Genomic DNA, 8,844 nt, shown 5'->3' with positions numbered 1-8,844 from the left:
CGAGAGGATCTGAGTTTTTCAATCATCCTGTATTTTTCAATCATCCTGTATTTTGTACCCCTCCTCATGTTTAGCTTGTTATAAGATATAGCTCGTGTACTTTTTTTTTTTTATAAATACTGATTTTTGTGGGACAGAGAAGAGCTTATTTCATTTGTGAAATACCTGCCCCTTGACAGCTTCTCTGGGCGAGTTTGTGGTATGGCTGAAGATTTCTCACGAGTTCCAACACTCAAAAGTCTATGATTCTTAATGTTTTATTTTGAAACCCTTTTTGCCTTAATTTAACCACTGCTTGATAAACAGTTATATCAGTGAGATTCATCTGCATTTCAGTTTTTTATAACTATAGCTTTTCTGTAAATTATACTGTCTCCTTAGTAATTCCTCCAAAGTCATTAGTTTTAACAGGAAGATTTATGCATTGCAAGAATAACTACGTTTTTCAAAATGATTGTCTTTAAAGATTTTTTTTTTCATGAATAAATTTAAGAATTCTGCTTTAGTTTTTTTCCTTGTTTTTGTTTTTAAAGTCTTCGATTCTGAGAACATCCTGACAGTCTGGCCTAGCAGTCCTGAGCTAGAGAGGAAAGGCCAATAGAACCTCCAAAGAATCTGAGCTCCCTTGTAGGTGCTGGTCTTATAGAGACTGAGAAGAAACCTTTCAGTTTCTGGATCTCACTTTAGAGACCAAGAATCCCATTCTATCCAGAACTCTTCTTTCCCTCTCTTCCAACTTCCTCAATTTTCCCACTGCTCTCCTTTACACACATTCTCAGAGACGGCAGAACCTGTCCCACTGGAGTATTACTTCATCAAACAAATTGAAAACATTAGCCTGTCCTCTTCCCAAGAGTCTGAATTCCTCAAACATAATAATTTATCTGTGGTCACTCCCATCCTTTCAGCCTCTTTCTTGTCCAGTCTCTCCAAGGATGAGGCATCTCCATTGCCGTTTGAAACGAACTTCTCCCAGCTTCATCACATTCCATGTATCACTAACTATCCCTGCTCTCTATTTCCCTCCCTAGCACATTTTTCCCCTTGGCTGATTAATATATGCAAATATCATCCATCCTTCATTTTTTTCCCTAATGACTTCTCCTTTTAATTGCGGTTTTATTTTCCTCATTCTCTGGTTGTCTTTACTTCGAAAGAAAAAGAAAAAAAACTATATTTCTCTTGGTATCTCCACTTCATTTTCTCTATTATCACAGCCCAAGCCTGTGCTAGCTTTTTTAAGAATTAGGTCATACTCTTGGCCCATTTTAAGTTTATAATCAACTAAAACTCTTTGGATCATGTTTAAGCACTTGTTGCCAAGCTAATCTTTCCCATCTTGATTTTGAGCAATCTTTCATTTAAACACAAACTTAACAAATGGAAGTTTACGTGATTCCTACTAATGTAATCTGGTTTCTCAGTTACGTCGTCGCCAGCTTCGTGTCATTTCCCATTCACTCAATCCACACTAAGATTGGGATCAGTTTGGGCTAGATCTTCTTGGATTTTCCATAGCTTTCCTGAATACCTGGACTAAGAGGGGTCACTGGGCTACCCCATACTAACTTCACAGGGATGGTATCCAGAGGTTCCTGTGAACCCTTTTGAGATCCTGCCTATAATATTCCACTGTAACTGCTCTCAATAAGATCACCAAGAACCTTCAAGTAATGTGAATTTTTTAAAGTGTGCACTGAATTACAGTATTTCTTTTTTTTTTTAACCTCACTAGATCTCTCTGCTGCAATTTTCCTTTCTCACATTAGAATTTTGACTCTCTTGGCTCCGTTAACAGCCTCTTTACCAGCTTCTCCTCCTGCCTTCATTCCTTCGTCCTCCTGCCTCTTCAATGTAGGTTACTCTCAGGGTCCCACTCCTGACCCACCTTTCTACTTCTCTTTTTGTTCTGCTTGCTCTTCTGGTGTGATCTCATCCATCTACCTAATGCAAAGAGATTCCTAAACCTTATGTCGGTGACACCTATATGAAAAGATAATGATTGGACTCCCTGTGTACAGCAGGTGAAGTAAAATGTCTGCCTCTCGAGAGATGTTTCTTTATGACTCCACTTAATAGATTCTATATGGGCTGAATGTGCCTGTGTACATATGTGGTATATAAAACTTAACTGTACTGAAGATTATTTTTATCATTAAAAACATTGGTTACTCTTCTTAAAAATTTTTTTTCCTAAGCAAGGTCACACAGAGCAAATAATTTATATTGTGGGTCATCAGGAAATTAGGCTAAAATAGCTAATAATAATAATTATAACTAATGATTAATTATTCAATTTAAAATTGTTAACCCAAAAATCTAAATAACAAAAAATAATAGTGTAGCAGATACTGTCATCCCATTGACACGCTCTCAGCACTTTCCATTCAGTACATGCAACTTTTAAGCTGAGGAGTTTTTCTCAACCCCTACAGGGCAGTCAAGAAGTACCAAGGACTCTGAGAGCAGTCTTCAATGACAGTTGAAAGCTGAAGGATAAATACATATGCCACGTGTGGTAGGCTGAAGAATATCCTCTGAAGATATCAGGTTCTGACACTGGTGAATTTTATGTTTTTGAGCCAAAGGTATGATTAAGGATCTTGAGATAGGGAGATGATTCTGGACTGTCCAGCTAGGCCCTAAATGCAATCACATGTGTTCTTAGGGGAGCTAGGCAGAGGGAGGTTTCACGCAGATGGAAGAGGAGGACACTTTGTGGCCACAGAAGTGGAGAGTGCAGCGATGTAACCACAAGTCAAGGAGGGCCAGCAGCCACCAGAAGCGGGAAGAGGCAAGGAGCAGACACTCCCATGGAGCTTCCGGAGGCTGGATGGCCCTGCTGACTGCATGATTCCAAGGATACTGATTTCGGACTTCTGGCCTCTAGACCTGTGAGAGAATAGGTTTTCATTGTTTTCAGCTCCCAAATGTGTGGTGATTGTCACAGTGACCACAGAAGATTAATAGACCAATATTTATACCCATACGTACACCGAGGTCCCCACTTCTCAGAAGCAGAACAACTCTGAGGCATCTTCTGTTGTCTCCAGGAGTTTGCAGAAGCATTGAGCCCTACCTGCAGGGTTACCCACCCATCAGCCTGTTCTGTTACTGACTTTCTCTTCTCAGTCTTGCTTGCTTATTCTTCCATCAGAGGTTCCAGGTCTCTCCTTCAATATAAATCACATACTCTCAAATCCTATATTAGTTTCCTGGAGTTGCTATAACAAAGCACCATAAACTGTGTGGCTTAAAACAAAAAAATTTATTCTGTCACAATTCTGGAGTCCATAAGTTGGTAATAAAATAAAGGTGTTGGTTCAGTTGGTTCCTCTTCAGGGCTCTTAGGAGAAGTCTGTTTCATGCTTCTCTCCTAGCTTCTGGTGGTGGCTGGCAACTCATGGCATTCTCTGGATTGTAAATGCGTCTCTCCTTTCTCTGCCTCCATCTTTACATAGCCTTCTCCCCCGTCCCTGTGTCTTCACGTGGCCATCTTCCCCTCATATAAGAACACTAGTTGTATTGGATCAAGGACCCAGTTTCATGACATTATCACAACTTGGTAACATCTGTAAAGACCCTATGCCCAAATAAAGACATTTCTACATACTGGGGATAAGAATTATAACATCTTTTGTACGGCGCATACTTCAACTCATAACACCTTGACTCAGTGTCAAATCTGGGGACCCCTAACCTAAGACAATTATCACTTAATAAGCATTTTTATTTCCTAAGCATAAGCATTTTTATTTCCCTAAATATAATTATTTTTCCTCAGTAATCTTATGATATTGTGTCCATTTCAAAGTTAATAAATCTGAGGATTAGATATTATAGTGTAGTCAGGTCTTTGTTTTACCACACAGGAAATGTAATAAGATGCCAGTTCTACCAGTGGGAATGGTTTTCAGCAAAAGAGATCAAATACCTTAAGCTTTTTCTTTTTTTTTCCCCCTCATCTGCAGTATTACAGATCAGGAAACAAAGAGGGATTTTCCTAGGGTTGTGATAATCTTTTCTATTTGAGGTTTTGTTGATAAATTTAATTTCTAAGACCTGACATTTCCCCTTTCTTTACTTGCGTTGTCTGTTCAGAGCCACTCTTGTTTATTCATTGCTTTCCAGAATCTTTGGGGAAGGGGGAGTAGATTCCACACACAAAGTCAAGTCCAGTTTCTGATAATCCCTTTGGCAGCGATAGTTGCTCACTCTCTGTACCAGACTCTGCTAGGAGCTGTCTGTGAAAGAGTGTTCTATAAAACAAGGACACATTGTCTCTGCCTCTATTCTAAAGCTGTTGGTAAGTACCCTGCACAGGGAAGAGACCATAAAATGAAACATCTTAGGTACCTTGTGTATCACAATGTGCTCCGGCTTATTCTAATATTCTCTACTTCATCTTTCACCAAAGGCCAAGTCCTTCCTCTGGTTACAAGTTTGGAAATACTTCCATTTATGAGCTTATCCTCATCTAGTCCTAAAAGCTGCTTAGGTGGCATTTATGCTTCTGATTGCTTCCCTTCATTTTATAAGCTGATACTGCTGATTATTATTTTTTTACTTGTTTATTTATTTATTTGGCTGTACCCAGTCTTGTGGGCTTCCCAGGTGGTACTACTGGTAAAGAATTGCCCGCCAGTGCCTGAGACTCAAGAGACCTGCATTCTATTCCTGGGTCAGGAAGATCCCCTCGAGAAGGAAATGGCAACCCACTCTAGTATTCTTGCCTAGAAAATTCCGTGGACAGAAGATCCTGGTGGGCTACAGTCCATGGTGTTGTGAAGAGTCTGACACGGCTGAGCGCACACGCACATTCTACATACCCAGTCTTAGTTGCAGCAGGTGGCAGCTTCTATCTTCCTTGCAGCAGGTGGGATCTTTGGTTGATTGGTTGTGACAATCAAACTCTTAGTTGTGACATATTGGGATCTAGTTCCCTGACCAGGGATCAAACTCAGGCCCCCTACATTGAAAGCATGGAGTCTTGGCCGCTGAACCACCAGGGAAGTCTGTGTTGCTAATAATTAAAATCCTCTCAGGTGAATAAATGGATGCATAAGTGAAATAAGATATTTGTGAATAAATTGATGAGAGATCTTGATGATCCAAAATGTCTCCTCCAACATCTGTCACACCTGAAAGAAGATAAAGTCTGTCCCTAAGGAATCCCTCTCTTGGGCTCATTAGGAGCAAAAGGACTTTTTAATATCCAGAAATTATGGGAATGAGTGGCTTCTGGAGGTGGCAAAGATGGGAAGTGGAGGAAGAGTAGAAGGTAAGTCAAAGAGACGCCAGAACAGCTAGGTTTTAAACATCAGATGCACATATACCATAACATCATGATAATTTCAGTAAGCATATGAGTTACCCATTTCTGCTTAACAAATTACTCTTAAAAGCTGTCAACTTAAAGCAATAATAAACATTTATTATTTCACATAGTCTCTGTGCATCTGGAGATTAGGAGTGGTTTAGCAGGATGGTTCTGCTTCTAAAAGTTGCAGTCTTAACTGTTGGTCAAGGCTACAGTCATCCGAAGACTTTACTGAGGCTCAAGGATTAACTTTTTTTTTTCTTTTTTAAAATTTCTTTTTAATCAGAGGATAATGGCTTTACAATATTATGCTGGCTTCTGCCATACAACAATGCGAATCAGCCATAAGTTTCCATGTGCCCTCTCCCTCTTAAATCTCCCCCGGAAGGATTAACTTTTAAGATGGCTCACTCATATGGCTCTTGGCAGGATGTATCATTCCTTACTTACTGGCTTTTGGCAGGAAGCTTCAGTTTCTCACTACATGAACTTCTCCATAGGGCTGCTTGAGTGTCTTCATGATACAGCAGCTGGCTTTCCCCAGAGGAAGTTATCCAAGAGAGAGCAAGGGGAAAACTCTAATGCCTCTTAAAGATCTTAGTCATGGAAGTCATCCCTCCCACTATTCAGTTTGTTAAAAATGAGTCACTTTATTTCAGACCACTCCCAATGATAGGGGAATTAGAGTATACTTTTTTGAAGAGAAAATATCAGAAAATCTGTGGACATATTTTAAAAACATCAATTTTGGATTCAGTGAACATTTATTGAGCATCTTTACTGGGACGTGAGTAGGCACTGGATTTCAAACACAGATTATTTTCCTATTACCCAAGGCTAAAGAAGTCAGAATTTTATATAGATGGACGAGACGATTTTAGAATATGGGACGTTACATGACTATGATAGGTTTAAAGTTGAATGGATGTGTAGGTGAGATTTAAATCATGGACAGCATGAGAGACTGATTTTCTACTGAGAGGATAAGAAAGATTATTTTGTAACCTGTGCGACTGCCCATTCATTAAACTTGGTAGGTCCTGAACTGAGAACTAATACCCAAGTACAGGAGTCTCAACTAATTCCATCTTTTAACCTGAGACACCTGGGTCATTACTCTGTATTTGTAAACAATAAATATTTACCATTTTTTGGATTATATTTAACTGATGAATTGAGGTGAATCCTAGGTATAAGTTTATGTACCCCCCCCCTTGCTTATTGTAGACTTTGATTATTCTGGGTGTTTTGTTACTTATTTATTTGACATGGTCAGCTCTTTGGGATTTAGAACAGTCATAGGGGCACAGACTTGAGGCTCATGGCCAGATTCTGCCAGAGGAATAGTTTTGTTTGGTGAAAATTGTGTGTGTGTAATACTTGTCATTGATTTTTTCAATACCTCTGAGTGGACCATACACTCACTCAATATTTAGTCTCTAGTTCCCCCACCAGCCCCAGTACTTCCTGTTGTCTGTTATCCATCAGCCTTATTGGTCCCTAAAGACGCTTGAGTATGAGACATGCCTCTTGTTTTTAAATCTCAGGATTGCATGGCATAATATTAGTTTAGCCTATTCTTACCATCCCAAAGGTGAACTGTTTTCAATAGATCAATCACTTTAGGTCAAAAGTACTGTTTAAAAAAAAAAAAAGTACTGTTTTGGTGGTGGTTGTTTAGTTGCTAAGTTGTGTCCAACTCTTTGTGACCCCCTGAACTGTAGCCCACCAGACTCCCCTATCCATGGGATTTCCCAGACAAGAATACTGGAGTGGGTTGGTAGCTATCTCCTTTTTAGCTTAGTCAGTATCCACTTGCATTCTGCTAAACCCTTGTTTTCTCTCCAGTTCTTTTTTCCTTTCCCTTCTATTCAGCATTCTTGGTGAATATTCCCCTCTTCCAGTTTCTCTCAATTGTCACATCCCGAACGGTATATGGAAAAAAGCTTGAGGATGACAGTGCCTACTAGTGAGTGAGATGGTATACAGCACCTGGCTGCAAGAGGTGTGGTAAACTTAAGAAAGAGTCCCTCCTCCTTTCTGGCAAATAATTTCAAGACCTTCTATGAGGCTCTTTTCATAGCTCTTCCACTTTGGTTCTCTTTTCCAATCTTTATTGTCAGTTCATTAATTTATCCTTTTATTAATTCACCCATGTAACAAATATTAACTAGCCACTTAACTATCAGCCAGTGTCCAGGCATGAGAACGAGAATGATACCATCCCTGCGCTTGTAGGGCTTTGGTCTACTGATTGGAAGCAGATATTATTCAAACACACCACCCAGATAGATGTAAAGTTTTCTAATTCTAAAATGTTTGGTGTAATTAGTGGCGAGAAAGAGAGAATATGGTGTTAAGACCTATTATGATAAGGGACAGTGGCCTCATCAGAGAGGTTGTACGAGGCTTTAAAGAACTGATGACTGAGGAGTTAACTGTGTATGTGTGTGTGGTGGCGGGGGTGGTGGTGATGGTCATCATTGTCTCAGAATTTTTAGCAAGTGGAACAACGTGCAAAGCCCTGTGATCAAAGGTAACAGAGGCTGATTGCCCATCACTTTGCTGCTCTCTTGCTTTTTATTTGTTAACTTCCATCCTTTCCTTACTTCCTCCCCTTGTTTCTTTCTTCTTCCTTGAATGCAGAGTTAACAGCTTCCTCAGTTCTTGACACATTAGCGTTATTCATCCATGCAGAGACTCTGTTACATTCTTATTTATCAGTATACTCAGTTTTATCCCTTTTTAGCAATTCCTTTCTCTCTCTTCCATATTCAGCTGTTGTTTATATAGATTTTTAAAATTTATTGATGTTCTTGAGAAAAGGCATATTTGTTTTGTATGTATGTATTATTCATCTATGTAAATGATTTTATTTTATTATTCTCATTTCTTTTTTTCGCTTGGCAGTGGTTTTAATATGGTTATTCTGTATATATCTGTGTATCCTAACCTCACTGTGTATATCTGATCTGTTGCTGCTAATTGTTCCATAGTTCTTCATCTTGTTTATTACATATTTATGTCAATTTAGGATTATCTCAAATTCTTTTCCACCTCGCACAAGAACAACAACACGCCTTAATGTACACTTTAATGAGCATCCTCTAGTATTCCTCTTAAGGACCTGTGAGAAATTTCCTTTGAAGGATATAATCAGGAGAGGAATTGCTGGGTCACAGGTTATGCATGTACTTGATTTGACTAAGTCATGCCAGCTGGATCACCAGAATAACTCATCTATCACAGTTTTTCTGTTATGTGGTTACCTCATCCCCACTGCCCTCCAACAGAGCACCCTAGAATCTTCTATTCAATTTTTTTTCCTCCTGTATTCTGCTTATCCTTCATGCATTCATTGTGAGCAAGCCACAGGGGTTCTCTTGTCTCTCCAGTGGCCTAAATCCAGAGCCAGTTTATCACAGCCCCTGCAGGAATTTACAATGCACAGTTGTATACTAAAGATAATTGCCATCTCTTAAAGGAGGTTTCTGTTGTCCATTTTGTTAAACATTTAAAACCAC

This window comes from Capra hircus, chromosome 26, assembly GCF_001704415.2.
Source record: "Capra hircus breed San Clemente chromosome 26, ASM170441v1, whole genome shotgun sequence".
Lineage (NCBI taxonomy): Eukaryota > Metazoa > Chordata > Mammalia > Artiodactyla > Bovidae > Capra > Capra hircus.
This window is presented reverse-complemented; position numbering follows the sequence as displayed.